Source organism: Sminthopsis crassicaudata, chromosome 4, assembly GCF_048593235.1.
Source record: "Sminthopsis crassicaudata isolate SCR6 chromosome 4, ASM4859323v1, whole genome shotgun sequence".
In the NCBI taxonomy this organism is placed as follows: domain Eukaryota; kingdom Metazoa; phylum Chordata; class Mammalia; order Dasyuromorphia; family Dasyuridae; genus Sminthopsis; species Sminthopsis crassicaudata.
In genome coordinates this window covers 178228750-178248350 of record NC_133620.1, presented here as the reverse complement: position 1 = coordinate 178248350, position 19601 = coordinate 178228750, and the positions used below count along the sequence as shown (strand labels likewise).

At 33.8% G+C, this 19601-nt stretch overlaps 1 protein-coding gene across 3 annotated transcripts in view; it reads left to right on the top strand.

Moving 5' to 3' along the window:
- PKIB (cAMP-dependent protein kinase inhibitor beta) overlaps positions 1–19601 on the top strand; it is a 121477-nt gene that overhangs the window by 8642 nt on the left and 93234 nt on the right. The window contains exon 2 of one of the 3 annotated variants that reach the window (XM_074309976.1): positions 4803–4890. The exons of the other annotated variants lie outside the window; for them this stretch is intronic. The gene's annotated coding sequence lies outside the window, so the exon portion shown is untranslated. The remainder of the gene's footprint in view (positions 1–4802; positions 4891–19601) is intronic. 3 annotated transcript variants of the gene reach the window in all.

Genomic DNA, 19601 nt, shown 5'->3' with positions numbered 1-19601 from the left:
TTTTTTTAATAAGCTGAAGTCAATTTTAAAGTAATCAGTATATAATACTGTTTATATACACAGCTTTTTTTCTTTTTTTTAAAAGTGATTTCTTTTTTATTATAGATTTTTATTTACAAAATATATGCATGGATAATTTTTCAGCTTTGACAGTTAGCAAAACCTTTTGTTCCATTTTTTCTCCTCCTTCCCCCCACCCCCTCCCCCAGATGGCAGGTTGACCAATACATGTTAAATAATACACTGCTTTTTTCATTCGAATAACAGTGCTAGTTAGGGAAATGGCTGAGAGGGTTTTGTAGGCCCATTATCTATCTACCTGAGCAGATGCTTGGTAAACTGAATGAATTTATGTGCAGGAAAGCCAACCATAGGGACCTGAGGTTCCTAATAAAACATACACAACTTTAGTTAGTTAGTTAGTCTGGGTTCTGGAAAGATTGGTGGATTGGGAATCAGCAAATACCTCAACTAGAGACTTTGGCTCTGAGGCTTTCTAGCTAGATCAACTTGGGCAAATCATTTAATCTTTGAACCTCAGTTTCTTCATCTATAAACAGATGATATGGCATGATAATCTTGCAGTTACTTCCTGTTATAAGGGCCAAATTAGATTATACATGAAAAATTTTGTTTTGTTTTGTTTGAGTTTTTTTGCAAACCTCAAAGCACTATGAATTGTTTTTACTCAGTTACTTCCTGCCCTTTTTGCCATAAAAAATGCTTGCTTTTTATCTGGTTGTGCACTTTAAGAACTTGTAAATGAAATTTGAATATAAGACTCTTCTTACTCCAAGTCTAGCACTCTTTCCATAGCATTGTATATTATAGTAAAGTGTGTACATATCTTGTATTCTTTACCTGTAACTTCCACAAGGACAGAAACTATGTCTTATTCATCTTTCTATCTCCCACAAAGCCTTAAATCTTAATTCAATAGTGATTTATTAACTGTAATATCTACTAATTTTGTGGATTTTGTGTGTGTGTAGGAGGTTATGGGAAGGTTATTAATCTTAAAGGTTAAAATTTCCTTGCTCCAAAAATTAATTTTTGTAGACTTTAGTTTTTTTTCCCTTCTTGCATTAGTGGCACTGTAGACATTCAACCATGTACCCAGATCATCGTTTGGATAGGAAATTATACATTCTATAGTCATGAACATTCTTCACTGTATATTTTCCAGACTAATTTCAATTTTTATTTCCTTATGTATTCTATTCAAACAAGCCTATTTATGGTTCCCTGTATGGGGCAATCTCTCACTTTTGGTGTTTGCATAAGTTTTCTCCATACCTGGTGAAGTTATGGTCTCTATACCTTCTCACTTTTCTCTTGTAGAAGACTTTGATTCTTTCAAACAACAGCTAAAGAGCCATCTCCCAAAGGAAGCTTTTATCTCTCCAGCTATTATTTGTTCTCTCCTCCCCCCCAAAATCACTTTGTGTTTATTCTATATATACTTTTCTGTATATACAGTTCCTCTAAGTAAAATTAGGCTTTATTATTTTGTCCTCTGTTGATAATTTCCAAGTTATTCCATATATGCCTTTTTTGTGCATAGTTCTTTGCATGTTATTAGACTTTGAGCTCTTTGATAATAATATGATGTTTCTTAATCCCTTCTATTTCATTTTCTGCCTCTCTACAACTATCATTGAACAAATTAAGGGACCGCATAGGCCATTTTGTATTTGTTTGTTTGTTTCATGGGTTGCTGTAGCCAGGGAATTCATCACCAAGAGTACAATCTTGTGGTGATGAGACTATGTCTAGTCTTGTTCTGTTTAATTACAGCCTATCTATTTAGATAGCAGATCAATTTTTTTTTTTTTTAATCTCAGAGCTCAGAGTACCTTACACAGAAAAAATAATAAATGTTTATTGGCTGACTTCACTGTAATTAAAGAAACGTGAGAAAAAAAGGACAATCAGATGTGATTTTGTCAGGAGTGATATATCAATTTTTCTCTGGTTACTCCTTTTTTCATTATTACCCTCCCCATCCAAAAAAAAAAAAAGTCTAGTTTTAGCACTCACTTATATGTAAAATCTAGAACAAACATGTTTTTGTAGAGCTCTTATTATTAGGTTTGCCTGCCTCAAAGAAATAATATAAGAATCAAAGAAGATAAACATTTCAAATGCTACACCTGAGTTACTGTATAGATAATATTGCAATTATACCTAACCACTATGTTGCCTTGGTCCTCTATGGGAAATTTATGGGAGAACATGAATAAAAATTGCATATGATAAAGGATGGGTAGATTTTTGAATTAACTATTAGACAGATCTATTCACATAGATTAAATCACAGATCCACTGGGTAGGAAGAGGGAACAACTCAAATAGTAAAATTTGTCAAATTAATCAGTTTTTGATCATTGGAAAAATTAATTGATCATTGAAAAAAAAAAGACCTCATATTTAAAGTACCAATGGTTAAATGAATAAATGTGGCTGCTAAGCACCCCACTGGATTGGATGTTAAATTTAGAGTCAGGAAGATCTGAGTTCCAATTTAGCCTTAGATATTTTGATATAAATAGATACTTAAGTACAGTTTGGACTGTGTGACTTTGGCAAGTCATTTGATCTTTGACTACCTCAATTTTCTTATCTAGAATGGGGATAATAATAGCACCTATTTCCCAGGATTATTTTGAGAATAAAGTGAGATGTTTATAAAATTCTTTGCAAACCTAAAAGTGCTAGAAAAATGTTATTACTATTGTTGTTGTTATCAATAATAAATATGATGTTTCTTAGTCCTTTCTATTTCCTTTTCTACCTCTCTGCAAGCATCATTGAACAAATAAAGAGACCACACAGGACTGGGACCATTTTGTATTTTTGTTTGTTTCATGGTTTGCTGTGGCCAGGGAATTTATCACCAAGAGGACAACCTTTCCGTGATGAGATTATGCTTACTCAGATCTTTTCTTGTTCTTTTTAATTACAGAAACAGGGCTTTACCTATACTGAGGTATTTAAGGATGTCCAGGCCCCAGCTGTAACCCTCTGTCTTACTCACCAAGTGTGTGCTTTTTGTGTGTGTGCCCTATAACCAGGAGTGTGCTGGTAAATGTTTAACAATCAGGTCTCCAAAGGAAAGGTTGGGAATGGATTGCGAAATGTGAAATATTGCATATGCTTTCAGATGACATTGCTATATTATTGATTTTTTATTGTTTTGCTTCATTATAGGAGACCTCTCAAAGAATGGGAATAATCTATAAATGTTTACAATATAAAAACAAAGCATATCAATAACATTTTTAAATTGCTCTGAAAGTCTGATAAAAGATCTCATTAAAAAGAAAATAACCCCTTGTTTTTTGATACTGAGGTTTTTTTTTTTTAACCTTAGTAATATTTTACTTCTATTCTATCTCTGCTAATCTGTTCAATCACTTGAGAAGTGAAAGGACTAAGGGCAAAAATATAGTTTGGGATCTAACATTTGTCTTGAGCCATCCTAAGTGAGTAACTATACCTTTCTTCCTCCATAAAATAAAAAATAATATCTACATAGTTTCTCTCCAGGGTAGTTGTTAAACTTTGTAAGCCTTAAAGTACTGTTAATAGTATTCTCCGATCTAGTTTTAAAGCCAATTTTAAAAGTCAAAAAATGCACTTATTGTAGGAATAATTAGCCCCTTATGGCCCTTGACCATAAGAATTAACCTGCCCTCTTGAGGATTCTGTGAGCTGCTCACTGGGCTCAGGGCAGTAGCCTTAGTTAGATACTGAAATGCTATTGCTTAGTAATCCATGATGATGAGTCATTGCAGGATTTGGCTGTTGGTACAGAGAGGATCTCCATGGCTCATAGAGTTGTGCAGTAGGTGGTAGGCTGTGTCCTTAGAAAAGGAAGTTTAGCAGAGTTTTTAGTCTTTTTCAAAGACATGATGATTAGTAGCAATAAGTAGTTTAATTTATATTTAAGGAAAGTACCTTATCTCCTAAAAACATGGAAGTAACAACAACAACTCACAATAATAAAGAACCTTATGATTTGCAGTGCACTTTCTTTAAGACAACTTTTTGAAGTTAGTAGAGCAAGTATTATTGGGGAGCAAGGGGATAGCATGAGATTCAGAGATCCAGAGGTCTAGAATTCAAAGTTAGAACCTGCCATTCAATATCTATGTGACTGCACAAATCATTCAGTAACTTTGGGTCTCAGTTTCTTTATTTGTAAAATGAAGGTTCTGGTCTAAATTACCTAATATATCCTTTAAAGAATCAGGTTTAAGATCCTATATTAGAAAATGGTTCTTAGGGAAGGGCTTTTTTCCTCTTCAGGTATTAAAAGCCTACAAGGTATATTTTCTTAGTGTGGGAAAGGTTGTTTTCTTAAGCTGCTTGGAATATAAACAAGTTAAATGTAAATTAAATATTTGCAAAAATAAAAAAAAAAAAAAAACAACCCAAGATAGAAAGTTAACTCTAGTCAAGGAAACCTGAGTTAGGCTTAATTGTATTTCCCTTAGGATTAAAGAAGGGACCTATGACTGGAGGCTTCAATACTTGCCAAATTCTCCCCTTTGTATAAGGAATACACTCACAATTCTGCAGTGTCACCTTTCACGTTCTTTAGTTTTGCCACAGTCCACAAATGACTCCTCTGGAGAATTGGGGAGAATTTTGAAAGTTCATGTTTAATGAAGCCTCTAGAGTAGAGACCTTGACTGTGTTTTGGATCAAATTTAAAGCTGCTTGTGTGCATAGGCAGATTGGCTGTCTCTTCTTAATCCTGCTATACTTTGTAAATACTAAGGGATTATTCTTTTCAGAATTGCAGACTAAGAGTGTCATCCAGAAGTCACAGTATGAAGTAATGAATTGTGTGCACCTCAGCTTTGTGGAAGAATCCATTAACTAGTAAGAGAAAAAACAACAACAACAACAAACTAATCATTTTTCTAATTTGTTTTCTGCATCAGTTTCTTCATAATACTTCTTACCTTTAGTTGTGGCCATTTGTCTTTGAGGAGTGTAAAGTGATCCTAATTGGGATTCTGAAGTAAGGAAATTATTCTGATGAGAAATTTTTCCTTTTAGTATTCGGATACCTGCTTTCTGTGAAGCTTGAAAAGGGGGTAATTTAATGGATGAAAGTCTTTTTAATGCTTTTTACTAATATACACAAAATTATCATTCTTTTTAATGCTACTGAGATATTGTATTAGTACACTGTAGTGCAATTAAAGATATTTTGTTTTGTCTGTAACTTTGGTTTGCTTTGGAACTTTTAACTTAAAAATAATTTTTAATAATTTGCTTTTCAATTTTTTCAATTTATTTTATCCTGAATTTAAGAAAAAAAAACTAAACATTTCCATAACAAAGTGAAATAGAAAAACAAAATAGTACCTGAAATTGTAGATCTATTATATATAACTTATTACTTTCACATACAACAACAGTTATCATGTGACTTTCCTTTTTTTTTTCCTTCTCCCCATCCCAAATTTTGAGATGGCTACCTTTAGACACAAATCTGGGTACACAACACACAGTACACACACACACACACACACACACACACACACATGCATACTTATAGACAATACATGTGAATGCATACATATATATACATACATACATAACTTCAATTTTTTTTTCTGGATTCAAACATTTTCCTTCACAAGATCTTTGTGGTTAATTTGGGTATTTATAATTTGGTTACTTAAAGTTGTTCTTAAAACAATACTTCTCTTACTGCCAATGTGAACTGTGAACTGACAATGTTTTGCTCTTGGTTTTGCTCTTTTCACTCTTCATTATTTTTTGGAGGTCTTTCCATGCATTATTGAGCTCATCATTTCTTATAGAGAATAATATGCCATCATGTATCCGGATCCATATTTCTGGAGACACAAATCTTCCTCTGTATCTCTGAAGTGAGCTAGGAATGAAGAGGCAGGACTGTGAAGTCCAGGTTAGCACCCTAGATGCCTTAGAATCAACCTGAGTCAGGATAAGCAAAAGTCCTTGGTCTTTAGGAAGAGAAGTAAAGGGAATCCACAAACTGCCACAGGCTTTCCACCTCTGGACCTCCCTTCTCTTCCTCCATCGACAAAGTGATCCTGGCTTGTTTTACTCCATCCCCTAATCCCTCCTACGATTATTTGTATATACCAAAAGATCAAACCAGCACAGAATAGTGGGAAGGGCCATTTTCCAAGCATATGCTAATAGAGTATTGTCCAATCAGTAATTAGCCTTAAGTGCTTGGTTGTCTGATTCCAGTGGCACCTATTCAGAGTTTCAGCCCTTTATACAGGACACCAAAACTCATGAAAATGGAGTATACTTTATTTTTCAGTCTTAAACACTTATATACCGTATGCCTACATAAGAGTGTATATATAGCGCATGTGGGACTCAGGGATTTCTTTGTTCTATAGTAGTTACGTGGTGACTCCTGCCTTTTCTGGTTGATGTCAGATAGTCCTTGTCAAGATCTTATCAGATTTATGGTTCCAGCCCATTCTGTCATTGAAGATGTGTGTACATACTTGTGCTACTCTGGGAGTAAAAAGGCATTATGAAGAACTGATTCAATCACATGAGCAATTCTAGTAGGGATCAAAGGGCAATGTCATGACTTTCCTGCAATCATTGCTTGTAATTTTCAACAATCATGAATATATGCCATAATTTGCTTAGCCATTTCCCAATTGATGTAAATCCCCGAAATTTCCAGTTCTTTTCCACCACAAAGAGAATTGCTATAAATATTTTAGAACATGTAGAGTCTTTCCATTTTCTTTAATCATCTTGGGAAACAAACCTAAAAGTGGTATTTCTGGGTCAAAGGGTAAAGGTAATTTAATAAGTCTTTGGACATAATTCTAAATCTCTCACTAAAATGGGTGGATCAGCTCACAGATCCACCAACAATGAATTAAATTCCCATTTTTACACTTTCTTTTCTGGAAATGATTTTTTAAAAAAATTTAGACTGAATTTACTTTTGGCAAAATATTCTTTCATTCAATATTTCTATCATTTTAAAATGTCTTTTAATTAAGTCAACTTTATCTTTATTCAGGGAAAATGTTGTTTAAAGTTCTGTTCTGGAGGGCTTTGAAAATCAGGTCAATTTTACTCCAGCAACAACTGGAAACCATTCAAGATTTTTGAACAGAAAAGTGGCATGAATAGGCCAATAGTAAGAAAGCTTACTCAACTTCTATAAAGGTATGAAGGACTTCTCCAGTTCCAGGAAAGATGATAAAGTCATTTGACAACATAATCAATTGATATGTCTATGCTTTTACATCTCTAATCTATAGTCCAGTGGGACATTGTTTAGACACCCCCCTCCCCCCCAAAAAAATAGCCTAATCTTAGGAAGTAGTGCCAAAGTCTTACGGTAGGTTTTAAAGTGTTTTTTTTTAATTACTTATATAGAAAAATTATATTCTGTTTCAGAAAGTAAACACATTATTGGAAGTGGGGGAGCAAAAAAGGGTTATCCTCTAGGCATCTGATGAGTAATTCCTTTAGTCATTAACGGGGTTACTTCATTATACTGGGTACCTACCACTATGACAGTTACCATTAAGAACAGAAAAAACTAAAACACCCATGCAGTGTCTCTACCTGTCCACAAGGAGCTTATAATCTAATTGGGGAGATAGATAAAATACATATTAGGTTGGGGATTCCCTCTGCCATTCATGAATATAATCACAGAAGATCCAATTTCTTTTAATTGAACCAATCAACAGGATAAACTAAGTGTTTTAGAATTTCCTATAATCTTACCATATTACAGGGCTTTGGCCACTGGATGCACCAGTGGCTTCCTTATGACCCTAAGATAAAATATTATTAACTCTGTTTAGATTTCAAAGCTCTCTCTAACCTGGGCTCAACCTACTTTTCTAGCTTCAATGGTTATTACTCACCATTTTGCATTCTGTTATCTAGCCAAACTGTCTGTCTTTGTTCCTCCCACCAGGCATTCTATTTTCCATCTAGTTGCCTTTGCATGTCTATAATGCATTTCCTCCTTACTTCTGCCTCATAAAATCCCTCTCTTTAAGATAGATCTCATTCATCATCTTTTGTATGAATCTTTTCCTGATCCTCTCAATTGCTAGAGCCCACCCTCCCAAACTACCTTATATTTGATTCCTTTATTATTATGTTGTTTTTATTAACTTTACATTTATAGTTTTTATATCCTTATATGTATTTGTTGTATCTCCTAGTAAAATATAAATTCATTTTGAGTAGGTTTTGTTTTGTTCTTTGTTCTTATAATTTAAGTACCTAGCATAATGCTTGGCACATAGTAGGTACTTAATAAATTCTTGTTGATTGATTGACTGATAAAAGCAGATGATTCCCCACAGGAAATATTTTGTGATTGGCTGAAAGAATCAGACAATACTCTAGGCTTATGGAAAAATACAATGGTCAATCCAGCAGTAGTAGACTCCAAGTTCTAGAGTTGACTACTCAGGAGCTGGAGCAAGGCCTTTGAGAGGAAATAGCTGTTGCAGAAAGGAGGGGTTTCTTTATCTCTCCTCCTAACCCTTCTCCTCCTATAAATATCATCAAGGAGGTGGGACCAGCAGGAAGAAACTTATCTAATCAGGAGCAGAATGATTTGCCAAGGACAAATAATACTAATTTTCCACTTTAGTAAATAACTGTTAAAAATGAATCAAATCAACTGATTGTTTGGTACTAGAAAACAAAGGGATAGTGATATTTGAACTAGGATAGAAACTTAGCCTCTTAGGATTAGAATCATCAGGTAATAGTCCACCTCCCTTTGGTACCCCAGTGCCAGCTCTGAGTTGGGGAAGTAGCCCTAAAGGGAATTGTTAGACTCGTGAAAAAATAAGCAACAATATTAGATGGTATGTGATTAACTATCAAGGGAATAGGTCTAATAAGTAGATTCTAGAAATTCGGGGGAAGGAGAGAACATGGCTGACTTACATTCAGTGTTCATGTAGGAAAGAGGACTTGAGCTGGATCTTGAAGGATGTGTAGAAATATATATTCAGGGCTATAAGGAAGGAGTTGCATTTGAGAATTTTAGCATGAGAAAAAGCTTGAATGTGAAAATGAAATATGTTTACATATTTAACAGACATTTAAAAGTGGTTGCTACATACAAAGCACTGTGTTCATGTGCTGGGGAAAATACAAAGTTTAGATAAGGCAGAATTTCTGTTCTCATGTTTAAAAACTCAGAGGATAATAGTTATAGATAATTATTAGGATTCTGGTGTATTTGGTCGGTAGCCCACATGATGACTGAGACATGGTAATATTGCAAGCAGTCTATTCTGGTTAGTATTTTGTCTTCTATAACCTCACTGAAAGGTGTCATTTTATTATCAGAAAGTAAATGTAATATACAATTTATCCAGTAGATAGTGCCCAGCCTGGTGGTCTCATCACAGTCTCTTTGGTGCATGCACATACACTCCTGTTTCTTATGCATATTCAAGTATCCTCATCTAGATCGTAGCTTCAAATGATAAAATAAGAAACCATCCCTTACTGAACAGATTCTGGATCCTAATCTAGGGTTTGATACAAAATGCTGCTTGAGATGACTTTCATAAGAACATTGAATCTTTACCCCACATTTGGGAAACTTCCGAGCTTAATCTTGACCCTTTTATTTCTATAACAGTTGTGTAGGGTGGCCACCCAAATGATAAGATTTTGCATCTCTCATGTAGGTTATGTAGAGACCTATTGTGACTCTGGGCCAATTTACTTGCTCTAACATGTAACCACATGTCCTTCATTCTCCAAGAGGACCATGACATTAGAGAGGTGATACTATGACATGTAAGTGAGTTGGATTTAAGTGAGTGAGGGCTGGGCAAGATAACCTGCCTCACTTTCCCCTCCAGTGTCATCTGAGTCCAGTGGCCAGATACTGGTCAGATGACTGGAGATGCTTCTGGTTGCAGTGGGAGACCTTGGACTTTTTAAGCTAAGGTTTTCAACAGGTCTCAGTGTGATTAAGGCAGCACTCATTCAGTGATTAAGACTAGGTAGTAATTGAGGTACCTAATCCCCCCCCCAAAATAAATAAATATATAAATAGTAGCTCTAAATTCCCAGAGAAGGATCACCACCATTCAGGCCTCAGAGTGACTATGTTGTGGAGAAATGAACTCTCCCTACTCTTGTCACATTTGCTCTCAAGCCCCTACTCAGGGAATTAACCACCTGGCAGTCCTTATTGTACTCTCCCTGGGCAAATTCTTTTCCCTCAAATCAATAAAGCATCTTTCAACTTACAATCATTCTTAAAAGGGCTTTGCAAAAATGTTATGTTATTGAATTGTCTGTCAATTCCCTTGAAGCCAGAGAACTGTAAAAACTCATTAAGCTGGTTCTTTCTGGGCCACATATTTCAGCCTGCTATTCACTCATGAAGATGACTTATAATGAAACCACACTGTAGCAAACGGAAATCACAGCAAAATAAATCAGATTGCCTCTATGTCCAAGGCAAACTAGCCCAGTCAACTCTTCACTCAACGGTATAGTGTCATTCCAATTAAATTTAAGTTTCTCTTCTGAAATAGAAAAACAATTGCAAAACTCTTATTTTCTTTTCCCTCTCAAGCTAGCATGAGTAGCAAAAAGCAACAGGCACTTGTGAGAGATTTTACCTTTCATAAACTCTAGGGATCACTAAAAGGCAAAAGCAAGAGCTGTAGTCTATTCAGATAACCAAGAATTAGCAGTTGTTTCTGCTACTGATTTCTTCAAATAGCTATGACAAAATAAAATAAAATATTATTTTTAAAATAAAAAGTGAAATATATGACTATTTGGATACCAAGAGAGTATTAATTAAATAAGGACTGTTTATTTCATAGGGAATAAGTAATAGGGGTCAGATTTTACTTTTTAGGTGAAAGATTAAGTATTGAGTGCCAGGAGGCCCTGATTTAATCCATTGAAAATCAAGAGGCTGAAATTATAGTAAAGATATTGAAAAGCCTGGTAAAAGGAAAGACTTGACAGGGAGGAATGGAGATGTGTGGAAAAGCAACTTTGAACTAAGAGGATGGTAATTAAAATGCAAAGGAAAGATGTATTTCTTCCTTACCTCTATTTTTCAGTATTCCTTCTTGAAGCTTTTCCTGATTCCCCCATCTGTTAATGCCTTACCTCCAAACCAACCCTGTATTCCTTTTCAAAATACTTAGATTAGTTCATATTGCCTTCTCCTGTACAACATAAAAATCTAGAGATTAGTAACATCTAATTTTGTCCTTGAATTCTCATCATCTAATAGAGTGCCTCTGGCACATAGTTAGTGCTTAATAAATAGTTGCGGACTTATTTATTGATAAACTTCCATTCTAGTGCTCTTTTCACTGTGCTACATTGTTACTCTCAATCAAAAAACCCATGATCTGCTTTTGGCAGATCCATGAGAGTTTAGGTAAATGACTCAATTGTGTTACTTCTTTGTAAAAAAGAAGAGTTAAATGGTTAGAGCCAGAAGAGAATGTGGGGATCACATAGTCTAATCTCTTACTTTTATGGATTAGTAAACTGAGAACAGGAACTATGCTAGGCTGGGGTGATTTCTAAGCCATTCCAGCTTTGATTCTATTAATTTTTTCATTTCCTAGAACATCAACCATATCTACATTCAAGTATTTATCATTTATAAGTAGCAAAACACATTCTCCAAATATTGTTAAAAATATTAATTTGAATCATCATGTTTTCTTTACTAAAATATAAATTGATTGAGCAATTCCAGAAATTCATCCTCAGAAGGATTATTGACTATAATCAGTAGCAACTGTTTAAAGTGATTTCCATGTTTTACTAGTGTCAACCATTTGTGATAACATTTCAGGTTATAACCTATTATGCACAGTATCTTAGAGATCTTATAACTAGAATGGAGAAACTAGTGCTTTGTTCAAGGAGTCAACATTTAAGAAAACATTTTCTTCTCATGAGTGTATATGTGTGGGGGGGTATTCTTCCCTAAAATGGTCTGGAGAATGACATTCCCACAAAATGTGGTCTGGAAAGCTAGATGATACAGTGAATAGAGTCCTAATCTGGAGTCAGGAAGACATGTCTTCTTGAATTTAAATCTAGCCTCCCACACTTATTAGTTTGTGACCCTGGGAAAGTCATGTAACCCTATTTGCCTCAGGTCCTTCATCTATAAAATGAAATGGCAAATCATGTCAGTATATTTGCTAAGAAAACCCCAAATGAGCTAGACATAAATGAGAATGATTAAACAACAAAAGCTGCCCTGCTATATACCACCTAGGCTGGGCATGAAGAAGGACTCTTGGAGTCAGCAGAGGAATCAGTCCCTCATAGATCAGGCAAGGGATAGAAATCCTTTTGCCTTGTAAGACTGTGCTTATTATTGGACACTATCTCTTGGAGTATTACACCATCCTTGTAACTGAATATTCCTAAGTGTTTGCAAACCTAGTTACTTCTCTGATTATCTAATGTGATATTTAGAAATTCATAGAAGCATAGTGTTAAATCTAGAAGGGACTTCAGGGGTCATAAAGTATAACTTCCTCATTTTATAGGCAATGAAACTGAGTCTTGATAGATGAAAGAATGAAACTAGTCATCTTAAACCTATAGTAAGGGAGAAAATTGGAATCAAAAACCAGGTCTCTTGATTCCCAAATACTCTTTCTACCAAACTGATTTTCTGATTTACATGCTTCTTGTAGCTTTTGGTACACATAGTACCTACTAAATGTGAAGCTTTTTAAAGTCAGTGAGTTTTTTTTTGTTTTGTTTTGTTTTAAATATTCTCATTCTTTCCAGCACCTGATATAGGGCTCCTAATAGAGTATATTCAGGAAGCATTTTTTGAAGAGATGCACAACATAATTAGGATAGCAAATGTGTTCTAAGTGTGAAATTTGATAAACATGTTTTTATCAGAATCCAACTAGAAGTTTGTCATCCAGATAGGCACAGGCCAATGAATGTTTGAGCATAGTAGCACAATGTGTGTATGTATATTGGCCTGGAAGTAGACATTGACTTCAAATTAAGAATGGATGTCTTCATTCCACTACTTATGTTATTTCATATCCTGCTCTGTTATTTGGTGGCCAGGGTGTCAGCACAGGCCAAGTTATAGCAATGATGTGAGATCAGCAGAAAAAAAGCTAAAGGAGTAAAAGATTCCATATTTCCAATGAGCAAAAGTCTTCTGAAAAGTTTAACACAAAATCAGAATATATAAAGCTTTTCCAAATAACAAAGTTGGGAGGAGCAGTTAAAGGGGGTGGAGGATCAGAGGTGAAGAGAATAACTGACTTGGCAATATTTGTGGAACTTAAAATTTAAAAAAAATAAAAACAAAAAAACTTGATCCATATAGTGGTAACTAAATACTGCATATTCTTTGGCTTCTAACTGTTTCAGTCCTCTTTTAGAAAATTCCTCTTGCATTAAAAGGAAAGAGAAGGACTCCAATGCAGTAATAGAGAAGGAACAGCCTTCATTTCCATAGCATGATCTAGGGAAATAGATCCTGTCAGGAAGTGTCTAGCAACATTTGGAGTTACTGGCTATTCACCCTCTAGAAAAGAATAACACAGGCAAGACAAATAACAGCTGGGCTGTTATCATTATGTGTCAGGTATAGTTAATTAAAATTCTTTAGAGGGTTGTATGCTGCCCTGAGCTTTAAAAAAATAAAAACAACTTTTGGATTCAGTCTGTCTGACATCCAAATATGATCTTAAAGACTTCTGCTGGGATTTTCTTTCTTTGGAATCATTCTGCAAAATTGTTTAAGGAATAGCAATCTCAAAGAGAACTTGGAGAAACTTGGTAGGATCACAATTACCGCATTTTGGATCCTAATTTGGTATGGTTTTTATCATTAAAAAATTCCTTATTTTACAGGTTGATTAATGATGTTATTTTTAAAGGTTCACTTTGGGCACAGGATGACCATATTTGCTGGACTTTTTGTCATCACAGTATTTGTAAGTTATTGTTTTTTAAGTAAATGATGTTATTGTTACTCATGTAACATGTTCAAGTAGTCTAGTTACAGTTTTTGCTAGGCTTTCCTAAAGAAGGGTGACATTGTTCTCCCACTCCTGCACAAGTATTTAGTGAACAATATGGATATCAGATGTGAAGGATGTATAGGAATCCATGTACAAATATAGACAGGTAAGAAACTCAAATATCCTATTGTATTCCATGCCTGTACATTGCCCTCCTCCCTCCCCCCCCCCCACCAAAAAAAAAAAAAAAAAAGGTAAAGACACATTGTGAGACTACTGAACAAATATTCCTTAGTCACTTAGGACTTGTATAGTATAAGGAGTTCATAGCTGCACAATGGAATATTGGTTTTAGTCCTTGAACTCTAATCTGATTTTCTATGGAAAATTCTTTCTATGATAATGTTGTCTCACTCTTTCTTTCTATGATAATGTTGTCTCACTCTCCTCTTCAAAAACTTTTGATCTCTTGGGAACTCTTAATCTCAGTATTAACCATAAAGTAACTTTCAGGTCTGGAAATATTCATCCCCAGGTTTTCTAGTTTCTGATCAGTGCTCAGAAAAGGAAACAGGAAGTAAGAGAAGGTAGTAAAAAACTTCCTTTTCAGAATTACCTGGTACATCATTTCCTACATGTTTCTTCAAGTTACCATTTTTCCACCGGTGTAAAAAAGTCATTAAGAATAATTTTTTAAAATGGGAATACCCTTTCAAAGAGATGTGTTATCTACAGAAATGTTAAGTTACCTGAGTTTTTGTTAAATAAAAACCAGGTGGGAAAAATCCTGTCTAGGAGACCCATGTGATTCTAAGATTAAGTAGTTTATTTTGGTACTTCTGTCCTACGTATTAAAATTTACAAACATAATTGTGTATACTTAGGTACTTAAAGAACCTGATTTTTCTCCTCCTCTAACTGGTAACTTTGACTTTGTCCTTACCTTTTTTCTTAACACCAGATCTATTTTCATCTCATCTTTTGATTAAATGTACTGAGTCTTTCCTTCTTTCCCTCTTTCTCTTCCTCTATTCCTGAAATGGCTAGACTAAGAAAATTACTTATTTGAGTTTATTACACTTGGGGAGTATTGTAAGTAAGAAGACCCAGGATCTTGGTCTTTCATGTGTCCTTGAGTAATTTAATCTCACTTTTATGTTGAGAGAGTTGAACCTACTTTAATTCTTTCAGGTTTCTCCCAGCTCAAAATATTCATATTCTAAGTAACAAATAGAAGTTTCTATTCACTATTAATAATTTCTTTAAAATGGTGAGTTGAGTATTTTTCTTGTCTCTAAATTTGATTTTAAAGTTCTTGAGTATTAATTTTCATTAAGCCTTGTATCCCCACCTATCATAGTGTCTTTTTTTTTTTGGTTGATAAGTTTCTTTATATTAGAATTAGAAAGTGGAATTAGAAAAGCTGATTGAAATATAAGTGATATTCTATATTTATATTTAAATTCTATTATTTATAAATACTTTTAAATTTTATTTTATTTTTAAGCTATAGAATAAGCATTTCTACAACATAGTACAATAAAAACATGATTGCACATGAACCTGCATATCTACAATATACTCCTTGCTGTTCCTTTCAAATATAAAGCAAAATTACCATATATATTTCTTTTTTTTCTCCCTCCCTTAGAGATAGCTTCCATTAGACACACACACATATATGTAAATATATGTGTGTATACACATACATATCTATGTAAAATCATACTATACAAACTTCTGTTTATAAGTTCTTTCTCTGGTTGTAGATAATATTTTTCTTTATTTGTCCTTTATAGTTAAGTTATATGCTCATTCGTTCTTAAAACAACATTGTTATTATTGTATACAATATTCTTTTGCTTCTGCTCATTTTGGTCTTCATTAGTTTGTGGAAGTATTTCCAGATTTTTCTAAAATCATTGAGCTCATCATTTCTTATAGTACAGTTGTAGTCCATCACAATCATATACCATAATTTCTTCAGCCATTCCCCAATTGACGAGCATCCTTGTAATTTTCTGTTCTTTGCCACCACAAAAAGAGCTATTATAAATATTTTCACACACGTGAGTTTTTTCTTTTTTCTAATTTTCTTTGGTAATAGACCAAGTAATGGTATTGCGGGTCAAAGAGTATAGAGTTTAATAGTTCTTTGGGCATAATTCCAAATTGCTATCTAAAATGGTTTGATCAGTTCACAATTCTACCAACAATGAATTAGTGTTCGAATTTTTCCACATCCTCTCTAACATTTGGTAGTTTCCCTTTCTATGATTTAGCGGCTACACTCTGGTAGATGTAACATATATCTCAAAATTGTTTTAATCTGAATTTCTCTAATCAGTAATGATTTAGAGAAATTTTTCATATGACTACAAATTATTTTGATTTCATTAGAAAACTGCCTGTTCATATCTTTTGATCATTTATTAATTGGGAAATGACTCGACATTTATATCTATTTGTTTCTTTATATATTTTATATATGAGATCTTTTTTTTTCTTTTTTTAAGCATTTCCTAAATATTTTTTGTGCCAAACATTGTGCTATGCATTAGGAATACAAATATATTGAGGCAGCTAGATGGTACAGTAGACAGAGCACTGGCCTTGATGGCCTCATTCACTTAATATTAGCTGTTTAACCTGAGAGATTTAACACTTAATATTTACTAGCTGTGTAACCCTGAGAAATTAATTTAACCTCAATTGCCTGGAGCAAAACAAATTCAAATATAAAAGTTAGACCATCTCTAATAAGAGGAGACAATGTGTATATGGGAATACTTAGCATTGACTTTTGAAATACTTTGTAAAGATATTCAATATAAAAAGAATAATCTTACAATTTAATTTAATTTTTTAAACTTTTTAAAAATAATAACTTTATTTTCAAAATACATACAAAGATAGTTTTCAACACTCATCCTTATAAAACCTTGTGTTCCAAATTTTTCTCCCTCCCTTCCTATCTCCCCCTCATCTAGAGAGCAAGTAATCCAATATAAGTTAAACATGTGCAGTTCTTCTAAATCTATACAAACAAATGTTAAGTAGTTAGATATAAGGTAGTCTGGAAGGAAGGGCATTAGCAAATTAGGAAGACCAAGAAAGAAAGGATTCATATAGAAGGTGGCACAAGACGTGAATTTTGAATGAAATGAGCTACAAGTAAAGAGAATACTCACAGAAAAGACACAAATATTAGAAATAGATTTGGGGTAAAATTTATAAGAAAGAAAGAGAGAAGGCCAATCTGGCTGAATCACAGAGAATAGGAGAAAGAGTAACTTAATAATGCACAGCATACAAAACATACGTGCCCCACTCCTTTTTTCTGATAAACTGTCAATATCCCCCCCATTTTCTGCTTTAATTTTGATCTTAGTTATATTTGTTTTATTTGCACAAAAGCTTTTTAATTTAATGTAATTTATTCATTTTACACCTAACTTTGCTCTGACTCCTGTTTATTCATAAATTGTTTGCCTAGCCATAATTTTGAAAAGTAATGTTCCATGTTCTCATTTTCTTGTAAAAAATTTCTTTTTATATCTAGGCTATGTATCCATTTTGACTTTATCTTGGCAAATGAAGTGAGATGTTGATCCATACTTAGTTTCTTCCATATGCTTTCCAGTTTCCCTAACAAATTTTTTTAATAGAATAGCGTCTACTATATGTAGTCCATTATGCTAGACACTATAAGTTACACAGAGAAGTAAGACATTGTCTTCATTTTCAGGAAACTTGAAATCTAATTGAGGAGACAGGATTGTTCTTCATTTTGAGAAGGAATTGTTGATACTGTTGATTTGAAGAAGAACCAGTCATCTTAATATTGATGAATGGTCCTGAATGTTTAATCACATTTGTGCTAAGCCATATTCAGTTCAACTTCAGTGTAATTTATATTTAACAACCCTGATAAATGCAAGACATTTTTCAATTTGAAGTCCCCTTAACACATAAATAGGGGCTGATCAGGACATATAACAAAGACATATCCTACATCTCCCTGACCTAAAGAACTTTATTTACTAAAACAAAATGTTTGCAAAACATGAACAGTTTTTTTTCCTCTTTTCTCTTGGCGCATATATATATATTTATATATATATATACATACATACATATATATATGTATGTATATATATAATAGTGCTCTTAGAAAATCAAAGACTTAATAATTTTCTCACCATAAGATGTTAAGAATTTACTACATTTAAATATGAAAATTCCCAAAATTGAATCTGAAAGGGAGGCGTGAATTAAGTATAAAGATATACTTTTAGAAAGTAGAAAGTATACTTTGAAAAGAAACACAGCTGAGGTGTATTACTTTGGTTTGAAATAAAAGTTTTTTGTTTTCTCATTGAAATACTCCTAGATTGAAGGGGGCTAGTAGAGGGGGAAAATCATTAGGTGGTCAGATGTTTGTGCAGAGAAAATGTTCAATTTACCTCTCTTGCTAATGGGAGCATATGATGATCATTTTCTCTTCTCTAATGTAACTCCACATTCAGAAAAGATAGGGAAAGTAGAGCTGCTACCTCATGATAAAGTTGAGAAAAACATGAACATCCTTCTGTTTGTTGCTTGCAAACTGAGGAAATACTGTTAAGATGAATTAAGTGTTTGTTGCTTTTGTAATTACACATCCCAAGTCTGTCACTCAGCAGGTGAACATATTTTCAACAGAAATTTAGCTTGTAGAAAAACACATACCAGCTTGTGCATACAAATTGAGACTCTCACGCTCAGTCTCTCTTGGTGTTGGAGGGAGGAAGGTGTGTGGGGAGATTGCTAGATTTAATCCCTGACCTTGACTGTAAAAGGTCAAGAATAAAAACGGATAGTGATCTTGACTCTGGCTGATTCCTGGGAAGACAGAGTTCCAACTTGTTAGTTTTAACTGTGAATTTAAAAAACACCATTATCTGACAGCTCAAATGATGCTCTTTTAGGGAAGTGACTTATGTAGTTCTCAGAGCACAGATGATATATTTGAATCCTAACAAAGCAGTAACAACCTAATATTTTGTAAGGGTCATTGTATCTGTTTTCTCAAAGAAATTGATCCTGAGCTTGCTATAAATTAGAGGCCAAAAAGAAAAGAAAAAAAGGGGGGGAGGGGGAGGAAATATTAATGAACATTGTCTTTTTTAGATTATGAAGCAATTAGGAGCTATTTTGTAAGGAACATCTGAGAGTAAGCTAGGGATAAATGTTCACTTTTATGGCTTTTTCCCCCTTCCCTTGGGATAACACACTGTGAATTAAAATTTGTTGATTGATGAATAGTACCTTAACTTGCTATCCATGAAGATGGAAAATGGAAAGGAAGTCAACTAAAGAGATCTTGGTTTTTTTTTTAATCATTCAAAGTGATTATATTATATAATGATATCTATAACATAACAATTAATTAATTCTACTTCAATAGAAGATGACTTTATGGTGAGTTTTACAGTAACTACATCAAGTTGAGAACCCAAGGCAGAAGATACGAGACCATCTTGGAATCAAGAGCTCTCAAGTTCTGCCTCTGAT